This window comes from Hyla sarda, chromosome 2 (genome assembly GCF_029499605.1).
Source record: "Hyla sarda isolate aHylSar1 chromosome 2, aHylSar1.hap1, whole genome shotgun sequence".
Lineage (NCBI taxonomy): Eukaryota > Metazoa > Chordata > Amphibia > Anura > Hylidae > Hyla > Hyla sarda.
This window is the reverse complement of record NC_079190.1, coordinates 237004981-237020498: the sequence shown is the minus strand read 5'-3', so window position 1 is coordinate 237020498 and position 15518 is coordinate 237004981.

Sequence of the window (15518 nt, the reverse complement as noted above, 5' to 3'; positions counted from 1 at the left end):
CAAGTCATGAGTACATGTTTAGTATTTAGTATATCATCGGGTAGCTATGCCGGAGTTCCCCGCCTGACCAAGTTCCCAGTTGTGGTTAAAGACCTGTAAAAGAAAGAGAAAATAGTGCCATTCAGGATCGACTATATATAACACATGCCTGAAGAAAAAAAGTGCTTACTAGCAGCTAGTCACTCACAGGTCCCCTGTTGTGGGTGATAACCTGCAAAAAAGAGAGAGAACCCCTTTCAGAAACTCCGGGCATCACATTTGCCTGCAAGGGAAGACGGTCTTGCTCAATGTGAGCCTACTCACTGTTGTGCGTTCACTGTGTGGATTGGTTCGGCAGCGTGCTCCCATAGCGACCGGAGGTTCGGCAGTGTCAGCCTGACCTGCACACTGCCGGAGAGGCCTGCGCCTGACCTCATATCCCAGCTCAACTGTCACGTCACCTCCGGATACGCCCCCCAGGCCTCCTATCAGAGGCGCATCATAAAGCTGTCCGCTAGTGAGCAGATAAAGCTCAGAGGTTAAGATATCGGGAGAACCGGAGCACGAGACGGGACCAGGTAAGTATGGTTGTCAACAGTGTCACTTGCACTACCTGTTTGTACTGACACGTTATTGCAGGTGACACTGATGATATATTTTCTTTAATAGATCAGAGCAGCAGCTCAGGTAAGTTTACACTATCTAAGAATTAGAAAGACTTTCATTATCAACCCCAATTTTAATTTAATAATAAGGTTTAAGCTGTGAAGAACCACATAGTCTGTGAGCGCTTCACAAGACAAGGTTTCCACTTGGTTATCTTTTGTCATTTGTCAGCGATGCATAGCCTTACTACTTACCTCTGCTGGCAATACTGTATAGAGCAGTCCGTAGTGCACTGCTATATACACTCTGAAAGCCCGAGCTCCTGTCACTGTACTGACAGGAGTCCCTGCTACTAATATACTGAGCTGTGAGACCAGCTATAAAGCCATAGGTACAGCTCAGGCTCTCTCCCTTGTTGGTTTGGTTGTAACACGCAGCTTACTGGGCTACATGTACCTATCTAAGTTACGTCAGTATTACACAATATGTAATATACATGCATAATATGAGGGCATTTCTAAATCTATATTATGGCATAAATTCCCATTCTGACTGTGATCTAATCTAATCTGAACTGACTGCTTTCAATTTGGGTTATTGGACCTGGGGTCAAGCTTAGACTTGCATTCCTAATAAGAACATAGAAATGCACCTGTTATTGAAACACTTCTGCCCTCTCACACAACCTTTACCAAGCTCCGTGAAAGAGCAGAAATGTTGGGTAAATAAATGACGGATTTGAACGCATTCTATGTTGGATTGGCATCATGCTGGGAGTTGTAGTTTTGCAACATCTGGAGGTCCACAGGTTGAAGACCACTGATCTAGAATGTGTATAAAAGTTACTTTTGACATGTCATAGTGACATACTTGTGGACTTGTACATTGAGAGCAGAGTATGTAGGTGATCTCTGGAAAGCAGCGCTCAATGTTCTACACACTCATTGCAAAACCTTTGCTAAAATGTTTAAATTACTTGAAGCATACCTGTCATATTACAGGAAAAAATATAATGCTTATGTATGTTTTATGTGGTCACGCAGATGCTTTATAAGTCTTTTTTACATGTCTCACAGGGTCCCCGTAGTTCTACTAAACATTTGCCCATATTTGTTGCCCAAACATTTGCCCATGTTTTATTACATTTCTCACCTTTGCATTTTTAGGATAAAGCCAGTAACACACAACCTGAAACTAATTTCTTCTCTTTATCTGTAGGTTATCATTTTGTGCAAAACATGTTTTCAAATCAACCGGTACCAGAAAGTTATACATATTTGTAAATTACTTCTATATAAAAATCTTAATCCTTCCAGTATTTATCAGCTGCTGTATGCTACAGATAAGGTTGTTCTTTTCTGTCTGATCACAGTGCTCTCAGCTGACACCTCTGTCCATGTCAGGAATTGTCCAGAGTAGAAGTCCCCATAGCAAACCTCTCCTGTTCTGGACAGTTCCTGACACAGACAGAGGTGTCAGCAGAGAGTACTGTGGTCAGACTGGAAAGAACTACACAACTTTCTCTGTTGTATACAGCAGCGTATAAGTTCTGGAAGGATTAATTATAAATCTCTAAATTCAGAATGCTGGGTGCGGGCTGCGGCGGTCGTGATGTCCCGGACACACCCCTCGGGACATCTCACCAAGCCCCTTCAATGCATAGACTTGAATCGAGGGGGCATGGCCTTTACGTCACAACCCCCACAGCTGGCACCCAGCATTCGAAACAAAATGTTCTGAATGCTGGGGCAGTGGAGTACCCCTTTAACTTTCTGGCACAATAAAATCCAACGTTAACCTGTTGCATAGACTATGTTGCTATATTCGCTGACTTATTAGTATAGCTAGAAATAAGAACACCCAAGGTTAATGATAAGGTAAAAAAAAAATGCAGTCTATTCTTAATTGTATTTAACTTAACTACACTCAATAATGGCTTCCAAATTTCATGACATGAAGTGAATTGTTATATGTATGAGAAAAACTGTTACAGGACCTGGTTGTTTTGTTCAAATGTTTTCTTTTATTTTCTGTGCTCAGTTACTTGCAGTATCCTATCATTCATTCCCTAACATAATATCCACAGCAGAAGATTGACTCTGTATAAGCAATCCTGCCACTACAGTGACAGCCAGTACAGTACAGAAATGGAAATATTGTGAATCAAAGGCTTATTTTTGAAGCCATATGTAAATGTCTAGGATGTGCAACAGCTCTCCTTAGTATTCCTAAAACCTGGTCATGGGTGCCTTTAAGCTGTTTGAATGCTTTTTACAATAACCCGATAAAAAGATTGAAAACAATGAAAAATTTTATGCTTATGTAAGAAGTTTATTTTTAACTCTGAAATATATTTATGCAAATAGAATCACATAAATCCCTTAATATCTAGCTCCTGCCATAACTAAAAATTTCCCAGTAGCACTGAATTGTCGTGTGCCATAGCTACATAAATTGTTTTTATTAAAAGCATAGTAATTTATTAAAAATTCTTCTCCTCTCCCTTATAGAAAAGTAAAAAGTGTTTTATGATATCTTAATGGGGGGGAAGGGGGGGGGGAGGGATGCTTGGTCACTCTGTGCAGCTCTATGTGAAGCTCAGAGCTGCAGACATATATGGAGATAAAACAAATTATACCTGTCCCTTAGCTGATGGCTTGTTGTAAAATTATGTTTTTCTTATATGCTTAAGAGGTGTAAAGGATGGCCTGAGCTGCAGCATTCATACCTTCTTCCTCCCCCACCTTTCCTTGCTTGATTTCCAACACAGAGCCTTGTATATCAATAATGCAGGACAAGGAGGGGTGGGGGAGAGAGAGGGCATGAATGCTGCAACTTAGCCAGCCTTTATGACTCTTCTACTTTGAAGGTATTATTTGTTTTATCTTACCCCTTACATTTTCCTTTATAAGGAAACAAAGTAAATGGAGAATCTCAGGTTTATATAATAAGAAAAATCCTTTATTATGATTTGCAAAGATTTGTTTTCTTCACCTTTATTAACCCCTTAAGGACCAAGCCCATTTTGGCCTTAATGACCAAGCCCATTTTTGCTATTGCACTTTTGTTTTTTCCTCCTCTCCTTCTAAAAATTATAACAATTTTAATAAATTTTGCAATGAAAAAAGGCAAAGTCCGGCTACTACGGGATATGTTAGAGCCCACTATGGACAAGTGGAAAAAGTGAAGAATAAAGGCTTGTGAAGATAAGTAGTTGGTGCTCTGGCTTCGTGATCTACAGTTCCAATGACACAGTCCATAAAGAGAATAAAAGTCGGCAACTCACCAGTCTTCTTCTGAATTTTATTAGGTAGAGTTCCCCGAGACACTAGTTCTCAGGGGAAAAAAAGTCGGTGTCCAAAAGCGCTTTCTCCTCGGCGTCAGCTCGCAGGTATAGGATACAGATGGTGGTCATGAAAAGAAGTAGCCCGGCTCGGTGGAGTAGGTTAGTAGTTGGAGTTTATTGAGAGAAATCACAGATAACGCGTTTCGAGGGGTGGGACCCCCCTCTTCGTCAGATCCAATGATCATTGGATCTGACGAAGAGGGGGTCCCACCCCTCGAAACGCGTTATCTGTGATTTCTCTCAATAAACTCCAACTACTAACCTACTCCACCGAGCCGGGCTACTTCTTTTCATGACCACCATCTGTATCCTATACCTGCGAGCTGACGCAGAGGAGAGAGCGCTTTTGGACACCGACTTTTTTTCCCCTGAGAACTAGTGTCTCGGGGAACTCTACCGATTGCATCCTCCAAACATCCGGGATCCACAGGACGCCGCCGTGTGAGCCGCACCTCCTAAATTCAGCCATTCCCGCTGTACCGGGATACAAGTACTATATGTTGTTGTGCCCAGTGCACAACACCCCAAGGTGAGCAAGTTTTACACACATTTTCTGCTCAGTCTATTAAGAACTACATTTACAGCACATTGTTGCGCTATTCTTTGTGTTTCTATTTTTTTCATATATCAAGTATTTTGAATTTTATTAAATACTCACATTACAGTTACAGGAGAGGGACGGAGTGTAAGGGGGTACAGCAGGCAATGGTAGCCATTTCGCACAAGTTAGTGCTTCATCTGGCCTACACTCAGGTCTGGATTGCAGGTTCAATACCTGTAGAAATGTATCTGCAATCAAGACCTGAGTATAGGCCAGATGAAGCACTAACTTGTGTCAAACGGCTACCGTTGCCTGCTGTACCCCCCTTACACTCCATCCCTCTCCTGTAACTGTAATGTGAGTATTTAAACAAATTCAGAAGAAGACTGGTGAGTTGACGACTTTTATTCTCTTTTTGGACTATGTTAATTAATTTTGCACCTGCAGTCCCTTATAAGGGCTTGTTTTTTGTATCACCAATTGTAATTTGCAATGACATCACTTATTTTACAACATTATCTGCAACGAAACAAAAAAACTTACCGTATCGGGGTATAACACGCACTGGCCTATAACAAGCATCCTCTTTTTTCCAAGGAAATTTGGATAAAAAGTTTTTTTTACCCAAATATCATTGTTAAAATGAGGGTGCGTGTAAATGTGTGTTGTACCTTGATAAATCTTTCTGGCCATGCAGAAGCCACTGCGGTTAAATTATTTAAAGCGGCTGCCGCCCGATTCCCACATCCCTCTCCATCTCTAGCTTTCATATTTACCTGTCAACGCTCTCCTGCAGGTTCTGGCGGTGTCTTGCACTGTTGTGGTGCACTGACTAGTGATGTCCCGTTGAGGACATCTCTCATCAGCGCGCAGCGCACAGCCACAGCGCAGGATGCCGCAAGAGCCTGCAGGAGCGCGTCGACAGGTAAATATGAAAGCCAGAGATGGGGAGGGACGTGGGAATCAGGGAGCAACTTCTGTGGGTCCAGAAAGATTTTATCAGCGTATAGCATGCAGATAAACTTTTAGCTTAAAATTTAAGTTTAAAAAAATGTGTGTTATCTGCCGATAAACACGGTATTTGTTGGGTGAAATAAAAAATGCCATTTTGTAACTTTTGTGGGCTTTCGTTTCTACGTAGTGCGCTTTATGACACCTTATCTTTATTCTGTAGGTCCATTCGGTTACAAGGATACCCAATTTACGTAGGTTTTATTTTATTTTACGACTTTAAAAAAATTATAACCACATGCACCAAAATTAGTATCTTTAAAGTTCTGACCTCTATAACTTTAAAATTTTTCAGTATACGAGGCTATATGAGGGCTAATTTTTTGTTTCGTGGTCTGTAGTTTTTATCAGCACCATTTTTGTTTTGAAGGGACTTTTTGATCACTTTTTATAAAAAAAATTTATGATATATGAAGTGACCAAAAATGCACAATTTTGGACTTTGGTATTTTTTTATGCGTACGCCATCGGCCATGCCGTTTAGCTAACCTTATATTTTAATAGTTCAGACATTTATGCACATGACGGTACCACATATGATTTTTATTTAATAAAAAAAATGGGAAAATGGAGGGGGATCAAACTTTTATTATGAAGGGGTTAATTCACTTTTATTAACACTTATTTTTTAGTCCCCATACAATCTTTTGATTGCATATACTGTTCAATGCTAAGTCATAACATAGTTATCGGTGCTGTTCCAGCCTGCTGAGCAGGCATAAAGCATCAGAGGACCGATCGGATGATGAGGAGGCAGGTAAGGGCCCTCCTGTCGTCCTCTCAGCTGTAAAACTGTCCAGAGAAGGAGTAAATCCCCATAGCGAACCTCTCCTGTACTGGATAGTTCCTGACATGGAAAGAAGTGTCAGCAGAGAGCACTGTGGTCAGACTGAAAAGAACAACTCAACTTCCTCTGTAGTATAAAGCAGCTGATAAGTACTGGAAGGATTAAGATTTTTTAATAGAAGTTATTTACAAATCTGTTTAACTTTCTGGCACCAGTTGATAGGAAAAAAATAGTTTTCCACCAGAGTAGTCCTTTAAGTACCGGGACGTAAGGGTGTACCTGTACGCCCTTGGACTACAAGAGGTTAAAACATGCTGTTTGAATACCAAAAACAACAACAGTAAAAATGAAATCTAAAATAGGTGCAAATAACAGAACCCAGTGCACAATTGCACACATCAACAAAGATAAAATGAGAATAACCGGTTTCAAACTCAATAACGGCAAAATATACTATGAAAATTAATGGATTCTACTTGGACTTTGAGTTCCTATTAACTTTTATGACAAACATCAGTGAGTACTTTGAGTGCATATGCAAAACATTAGTTCAGTTTCTTCCCATTATGAGAACATCTGTGTGTTTGTGCCATTTTAGTGTCCTTTGTTATACTGAACAATCCAGGGAAGTGCAGTCAAGTGTTGCACAGTCACGTACATTAAATTATTTTAGGCACAGAGCGAATTTTAGTAAGTTTCCAAGCAGACGTAAAAGCCATAAAAAGGTAATTTACAGAAAGCAGACAGGAGAAAAAAATCTGAAAAAGTTTAAAATAGACATTTGCTGACTATTTAGGGTTCTACAGTACAAAACTAATTTCATGTTCATAGATAAGATCTGGACGGTGGAAGTAAAGTAAACACATCTTTTTGATATATGGTGAACTGCTGTTATTAAAGAAGGATATCTTAGTAGATAAAACTACTTGAGACGGCCCTGTAAGTGTGACATGGGCTATAATAATTTTTGTGGACTGTACTGTTTCATTTGTCAAAATGACACAATATCAACACCCGACTAGACTACTGCTGCCAGCCTCCACCAAACAATTTATGTTTTACGGGTCTGAATTACAAGCCGTGCAGTAAGGATCTTGGCACGTACCACCGAGTTGCTAATGGGGTTTTTATTTTGCTTTTGTTTTCCTATATTTCATTCACTCTAGGATATGTCATTTAAAGCCTACATGTACAATGACTCAACTAAACATTTTAGCACAAAATAAAAAGTATATGCCTGATTGATTATTTGAGAGTCAAAGAGCTACTAACCAAGAAATACACTCCCAACATGTCAATCATACATGTACATTTTTCATACATTACATAGAAATGACAGATAAAAAGTGGTTAATTGAAACCATTTAATGGAATGGTGTTGACAGCTATCAATGACAATAGTAAGTATGAGAAAAATTAAAGGGGTACTCCACCTCTAGACATCTTATCCCATATCCAAAGGATAGGGGATAGGGTGTCTGATCATAGGGGTAAGGCCATCAAGCCACCTCCCATAGACAAGAATGGAGGGGGCGTGGTGTGACACAATGTTCAGAACGCCGGGGTGCATGCACAGAGATTGCGGGGGGTCCCAAAGGCCATAGCCCTGTGATCAGACATCTTATCCCCTATCATCTGGATAGGAGATAAGATGTTTACGGGCAGAGTACCCCTTCAAACAAACTCATTAAAGCTCAGACAGTTTTTAAAAGGGATTGGCATATGACTGAAAGGTAATATGGCCATCAAAGAGAATCCCCCCTATGTGTTACAACAGAAAGTCCCTCTGATGGACTGGGGGTGTCCATTGAGTGTATTGTTGGCTGCTGATACCTGCAATGTAAAGCCACTTTTCCCTAGCATCAGTCTTCATGTTGAAATGATGACCTAGACATTTAAAGAAAATATTAATACACAATTGGTATTCAAAGACTTGTGTTATTAGGGCTCTTTATTTTGCGCCTCAAAGAGTGATAATTGTGCCTCATTTTCCAAAGTGTGTTTGATCTTTTGAAAATTTCGGGCAAGAAGCACAAATAGCAAATCATTTAACAGCAGGTATACTTGGTATTAGCTGCAACACTTTGTGCAGCAAAAAGTGGTGCTAAACCTGTGAAAATAGGGTGCTAATAGCACAAAACCACTCCCCTTTAAAAAAAAACCAATTGCCTAACAAAGCACTAGCTTGGTTACTTAATATCAGAATATGTGGCGCTAATAGTGTGCCCCACATTTTCATCATTTTAATAAAAAGTGGCGCAACTAAAGCAAAAAAAAAAAGTGGCTCTTAATTCTTTGAATATTCTCCCCAATGTTTTCCAGTGTCAAGAGTATACATATTATTTGTATAAACATCAAATCAAAACTTGACAATTACACAGAGGGGTATGCCCTATATAACTGTAAGATGCCAATCACAAAGGGGTGTATCTGCTGTCTGAGGGGCACAGGCAGATAGCATCACCCAACTTATGAATATTGCAAAAATATTTGTGGAATTGACATGGATTTCAATGCCTCCTGTGCATTTGATCAGGGTTCCAAAAACCCCATTCAGTTTATCTCCAAACAACATGTATTTTTTTAATTGAGAATAACTTTATTAATCAATTAGATGTCAATCACTGATATAATAAATAATACATTCACCATAAATAGAATGACAGCACAATATACAGCACATGTTCTCTACACTATATCATACTATTTGCTACACTAACACTCCTGCATACATTATAAAAACTTTAAAAACAACAATGTCAAACAACAAGGCATAGGGAACGTGATAGGGGAAAGGGGGTTGGGAAAACAGGGGATAGGGAGGGGAGATCACAGTCCAAAAGCTTTATTGCAAGACAAAGACATACAAAGTGAGAACATGGAAGGAGATAGGTTTAATCCTCTTCTTCATCGATGTCCAGACCGTCCATGATGGAATAGTCTCTAAGCAGGCTGTGAATCAGCCTGCGGCAGTCCTGGACGGACATGGACTCCCTGTTCAAAAGTAGGCAATTCCTGGCAACATGTGATACTTAATCTTCCTTCTAGTCATACTGGATGGATATTAAACACTTGCTCCTAGATGAGTATTAAACACCACCACTACCTCCAGATTACAGCTCACTACTGGTCACAAGCACATTTCCCAATTCTCCCATATATACCTTTTGGCTCCGGATTTAGTTTAGAGTTCTACTTACCTTCAAAGTTTCATCAATATAATTGTTAAAGGGATATTCCAGGATTTTTTTTATTTGACTGTGCTACAGGGGCTGTAAAGTTAGTGTACTTCACAATACAATGTCTGTACCTGTGTTTTATGGCTGATCTCGCAAGTCTTATGTGATTTTTTTTCCTAATGTTCATTTTTAGCAACATACAAAATGAGTGTTGTCTCATGCGGGATTTTCCCAGGTTGCAGTGCGGCCTGAGACGTTACATGACTAGTCAGTCAGGTGTTGAAAGGGGGCATTGCAGTGCTTTAATAAGTGGAGTGACTGCTGGGTGGGAGTGAGATCATTCTCCACAAGGCTGCAGTGAATTGTAGTTTCAAGTGTAGCAAGCATTGAAGGAAGCCTAGCTGTGCTGCAATGTGTAGGGTGGCTGATGTGTGGGATGGAGAAAAGTGACCTCACACTTACAAACAAGGGATCCTGGGACTTGTAGTTGGAGGAAGGAAACTTCATCATGAAAAAGTCATTTCACAAAAAGAAAGCAGCGGTATTATGGTGGACTCCCAACACAGCCATTTAGCCCCAAGACAAGCACAGATCCTTTCTAAGCATGTTCATTACTGTCTGGCAGGTAAGTACACCTTATGTTGGATAACCAGTTTAACCCTTAAGAGGGCTCCCAAAGTCATCTTCTTTAAACCTGTAGTATCTATAACAATATGGCAGGCAAAAAAGTGTTATTATCATATTCCACCTGGGCGCTAACATAGAAAAAACACTGTTAACACTGTTGTTGTCAGCTAAAGGAATTCTGAAGTTGAAAGTGAGCCATGGCTGTTTTTATGGTAAGCAGAAACATAGATGACATGAAGAGTTCAACATATCTGAGAAAAAGCTATTCATCTATCTATTTATTTTTCTGGCGCTATAGTTTAGAAATATACATTACATTACACATTCAGAAGTGCTGAAAAAATAAATAAACATTGGTCTATAGGAACCAAAAGTTTATGACACTTGATGGTATAGATTCCTTTATTGTAGTTATTGGTGGAGGTCCGAGTTTGTGGTTCTAATAAGGGTGTTTGTGGGATTAAAAGAACACACATATAACATCTGGGATTGGACAACAAAAGTAAGATAGTAACTCCTGTTGTCATGCCAGAACATCATGTGTGTTTCAATGTTTCTGTCATTTCTTATATGACCTTATTTTTCAGAGAAACATTTAAAATAAACTAATATTACCATGTATGTTTTGTGTATATTGACTAGGTTATTGCTTAGCTGATCCACATCAGCTTTTAATTCTTGCTAATCCTATCCCAACACATTTCATAATATCTCACTTTTACTCCATGTATCATTTAGTGGTTAGGACAGAATGTCTTGCTCCAGTTTTCCACAATACATTATTTTTCTAGGAAACAAAGGTGAAATAAATAGGAAACAGTGTGACTATAATTTATTACATGTGGACACTTGTGTCGGCAATGGTCATAATTAAAGGCCAATGAACAGAGAAGCCAGAGGAGCTTGGTAAGCAGACAGCAAGCAATACTGGTTATGTAGTAGTAGAAGCAATGCCAAGCGTGGTTAGGACAGACCACAAGCAGGAATTGATCCAACAGGGAATATACTTCTAGACATGGCAACCAAGAATGAGGCATTACATGAGAGAACAGAATTGAACCAGCAACAGCTAACAGGAAGTTTATGAAGGGAAGCCAGATGGTTTATACAGGATTGGAGTATGCCTGTAGAGAAGTACAGTAAATGATTATTAGGATTTCAATGCTGTATTGAAAAGTCAGACTAGACCAAGGGTAGAAATCACAGAAGGGATTGAAATGCTCCTCTATGAAATATAATGTGTCTTGGACAGTTTATGTTCTGAACTAAAATCCTGACACGAAACAGTGTGTGAAATCACATTTTACCGGTATAATATAAGAGATTACTAAAGTATAGATCTTCAGGAAAATCGGTAGACATTGAATTAATAATGAGACAGACTGATGGATGGATAGATACATGCAGGTATAGGATTTGGCCAGTTCTTTCTGGTTCTCCTCAAGCAGTTATCCAGATAACAGTTGGTTCATGGAAGGGGAAATAAGCATGATCCCCAAACTGGTTCCCCTGAATTCAAATGTGACCTCATCTTTACGATGAGCATGCAATGAAAAAATCAGTAGCCAGTGAAGTAAGGGAGCTTTTGGCTCATGCTGCCTCCATTCCCTACTAGGTTACCAAATTTGGAAACCTGTGGCCGAATAGCATCTTGTGAGGACAGCACAGGAACGGGACAAATGATTACTCTCCAAGGTGGCACAATATATTATAATAATCTTAGACACAAAGGGCATAAGATCAAAGAAGCCGCTGTGCACAACAATTAATATATAGCACAGTAATAATAATTACTAGAGGAGGCAAATAAATGACGCACAGTGCATAATATAAAAAAAGACACTGTGCATAACAATTAATAGATGGCACAGTGCGTAACAATTAATATATAGCACAGTGCATAATAATTATTAGAGGAGGCAACTAAAAGACGTACAGTGCATAATATCAAGAAAGAAACTGCATAACAATTAATAGATGGCACAGTGCATAACAATTAATAGATGGCACAGTGCATAACAATTAATAGATGGCACAGTGCATAACAATTAATACATGGCACATGGCCTAATAATTAATAAATGGCACAGTGCATAACAAATAATACATGGCACAGTGCATAATAATTAATAGATGGCACAGTGCATAACAATTAATACATGGCACAGTGCATAATAATTAATAGATGGCACAGTGCATAATGATTAATAGATGGCAAAGTGCATAACAATTAATACATGGCACTGTGCCTAATTATTAATAGATGGCACAGTAGATAACAATTAATACATGGCACAGTGCATAATAATTAATAGATGGCACAGTGCATAACAATTAATACATGGCACAGTGCATAATAATTAATAGATGGCACAGTGCATAATAATTAATAGATGGCACAGTGCATAACAATTAATAGATGGCACAGTGCATAATAATTAATAGATGGCACAGTGCATAACAATTAATAGATGGCACAGTGCATAATAATTAATAGATTACACAGTGCATATCAATTAATACATGGCACAGTGCATAATAATTAATAGATGGCACAGTGCATAATAATTAATAGATGGCACAGTGCATAACAATTAATAGATGGCACAGTGCATAATAATTAATAGATTGCACAGTGCATAACAATTAATACATGGTACAGTGCATAATAATTAATAGATGGCACAGTGCATAACAATTAATACATGGCACAGTGCATAATAATTAATAGATGGCACAGTGCATAACAATTAATTCATGGCACAGTGCATAATAATTAATAGATGGCACAGTGCATAACAATTAATAGCTAGCACAGTGCATAATAATTAATAGATGACACAGTGCATAATAATTAATAGATGGCACAGTGCATAACAATTAATAGATGGCACAGTGCATAATAATTAATAGATGGCACAGTGCATAACAATTAATAGATGGCACAGTGCATAATAATGAATAGATGGCACAGTGCATAACAATTAATAGATGGCACAGTGCATAATAATTAATAGATGAAGCAAAGTGCGCAATAAGAAATAGAAAAAGCACAGTGCATAACTATAGTGGGGACACAGTGAGTAATAATAGAGGGGACACAGTGAGTAATAATAGAGGGGACACAGTGAGTAATAATAGTGGGAACACAGTGCATAATAATAATAAATAGAGGAGGCAAAAAAAAAAAAAACACATGGCATAATATGAAATAAGTCACTTTGCATAACAATTAATAGATGGCACAGTGCATAATAATTAATAGAGAAGGCAAAGAAAAGATACACAGGGCATAATAGCAATAGATGGCACAGTGCATTATAATTAATTGAATGAGCACAGTGCATAATAATTAATAGAAGAGGCAAAGTGCGCAATAATAAAGCACAGTGCAGAATAATAGTGGGAGAACGGTGAGTAATAATTGATAGTGGGGACACAGTGCATAAAAATGTACCCCTTAAAGGACACGTGCCGTAAATGTACGGTGCTGAAGCGAGTAACTTCATGCAGAGAGCAGGAGCAGCGCTTGCTACATAGCAGGTAAGCTCCTGCTGCTATTAGCAGCTGGGACCTCACCGATAATGGTGGACATCAGCGATCCTGCTGATGTCTGCCATTAACCGCATAGATGCTGTGATCAATGCCAATCATGGCATCTATAGGGAAACTGTAGGTTTCAGGTGGGCTCATCGGAACCCCCTCTGTGCAATCACGGGGGTCCATGAAGTCTAAATAGATTATGCAGGATCGGTAAACTTCTTGTGCAGCCTGGAGATTCAGGTTATACAAGAAGATGGCTTATAGTACTGAACAATACAACAGTAGACGTTATTTGGATGTACATTTGCAGTGCTGTGCCATGGTTTGCTATTTAAAGGGGTAGTCCAGTGGTGAAAAACTTATCCCCTATCCTAAGGATAGGGGATAAGTTTGAGATCGCGGGGGGTCCAACCGCTGGGGCCCCCTGCGATCTCTCTGTACGGGGCCCCGGCTCTCCGCCGAGATAGCGGGTGTCGACCCCCGCACGAGGCGGCGGCCGACACGCCCCCTCAATACATCTCTATGGCAGAGCCGGAGATTGCCGAAGGCAGCGCTTCGGCTCTGCCATAGAGTTGTATTGAGGGGGCGTGTCGGCCGCCGCCTCGTGCGGAGGTCGACACGCCCCCTTCCAGCGGGCTGTCGGGGCTCCGTACAGGAGATCGCGGGGGGCCCCAGGGGTCGGACCCCCCGCGATCTGCAACTTATCCCCTATCCTTAGGATAGGGGATAAGTTGCTCACCACTGAATCACCACTGGACTACTCCTTTAAGACTGTAATCAAGTCTAGGACGCTGGCACTCTCTTCTAGAATAACTAAGTAGTGCTGCATCTACTTTTTACTTTGCATTTGAAAAAAAAGATATATGGTTCTGGCACAATTATAATAACAAGGAAAAAAAACAAACATAATATTTGAACTAAAACACAAACGGTGTAAAATAACACAGAAAAAAAGTAATTTTTTTTTAATCCATTTCTCCTTTAAAAAAAAAAATTCAAAGAACAAATGTTATGTACTCCAGAATATCCACCCTAAAAAAAAAAAAGAAAAGAAAAATTACATTCCAAGCCACAATAACGAACAAAGTCTACAAAAAACACTTCCCCACAGCCCATTTTATGTAAAGAAAAAACTGGTCACCGAATCTGAAGAAAGAAAAACACAAAAAATGGGTTTGGTCTGTTCACATTTTACATTTTAAATATGCCCTTTTTTATGTGTCATAAAATCTCTAGCTGCAGTGATGTCAGACCTCAGCCAGCGATTCGCTGAGAAAGACGATTGCTGTGTGGGACTGAAGCAGGACATCGGAGGCAATGCTGGACATAGCACTGGAGCTATGTAGATGTTAATATCCCACACAATGGCCATAATTAGAAGGGAAAAAAAAATCTTCTGTCAGAGTTCTCCTTTAACTCTTTAATTGCTGGGTTATTCAAATGTTAGAATCACTGCAGTTTTATTATATACAATGTGTGCACTGCCATTTTTCCATAGACTTTAACCTTTGCCGCAAAACACCATTTCTAAACGGCGCTGCTGCATGGCAGATTTATGAAGCGAGCTCAGGGGCTGAGCTCGCATCATACCCGCACGGTCCCAGCTGCTATCAGCAGGCGAGACCCGTGGCTAATGCCGGACATCGCTGTTCAGGCAGATGTCCGGCATGAACTCTTTAGACGCAATGATCAAAGTTGATCGCCGCATCTAAAGTGAAAGCTTCCCGGCAGCTCAGTTGTGCTAATCGGTTGTCGCGTCTAAAGTGAAAGTGATCGTCGCGTCTAAAGTGAAAGTGAAAGCTTCCCGGCAGCTCAGTTGTGCTTATCGGGACCACCGCAGTGAAACCGCGGTGTCCCGATCAGCTATGATGCAGGAGGAGGGTCCCTTACCTGTCTCCT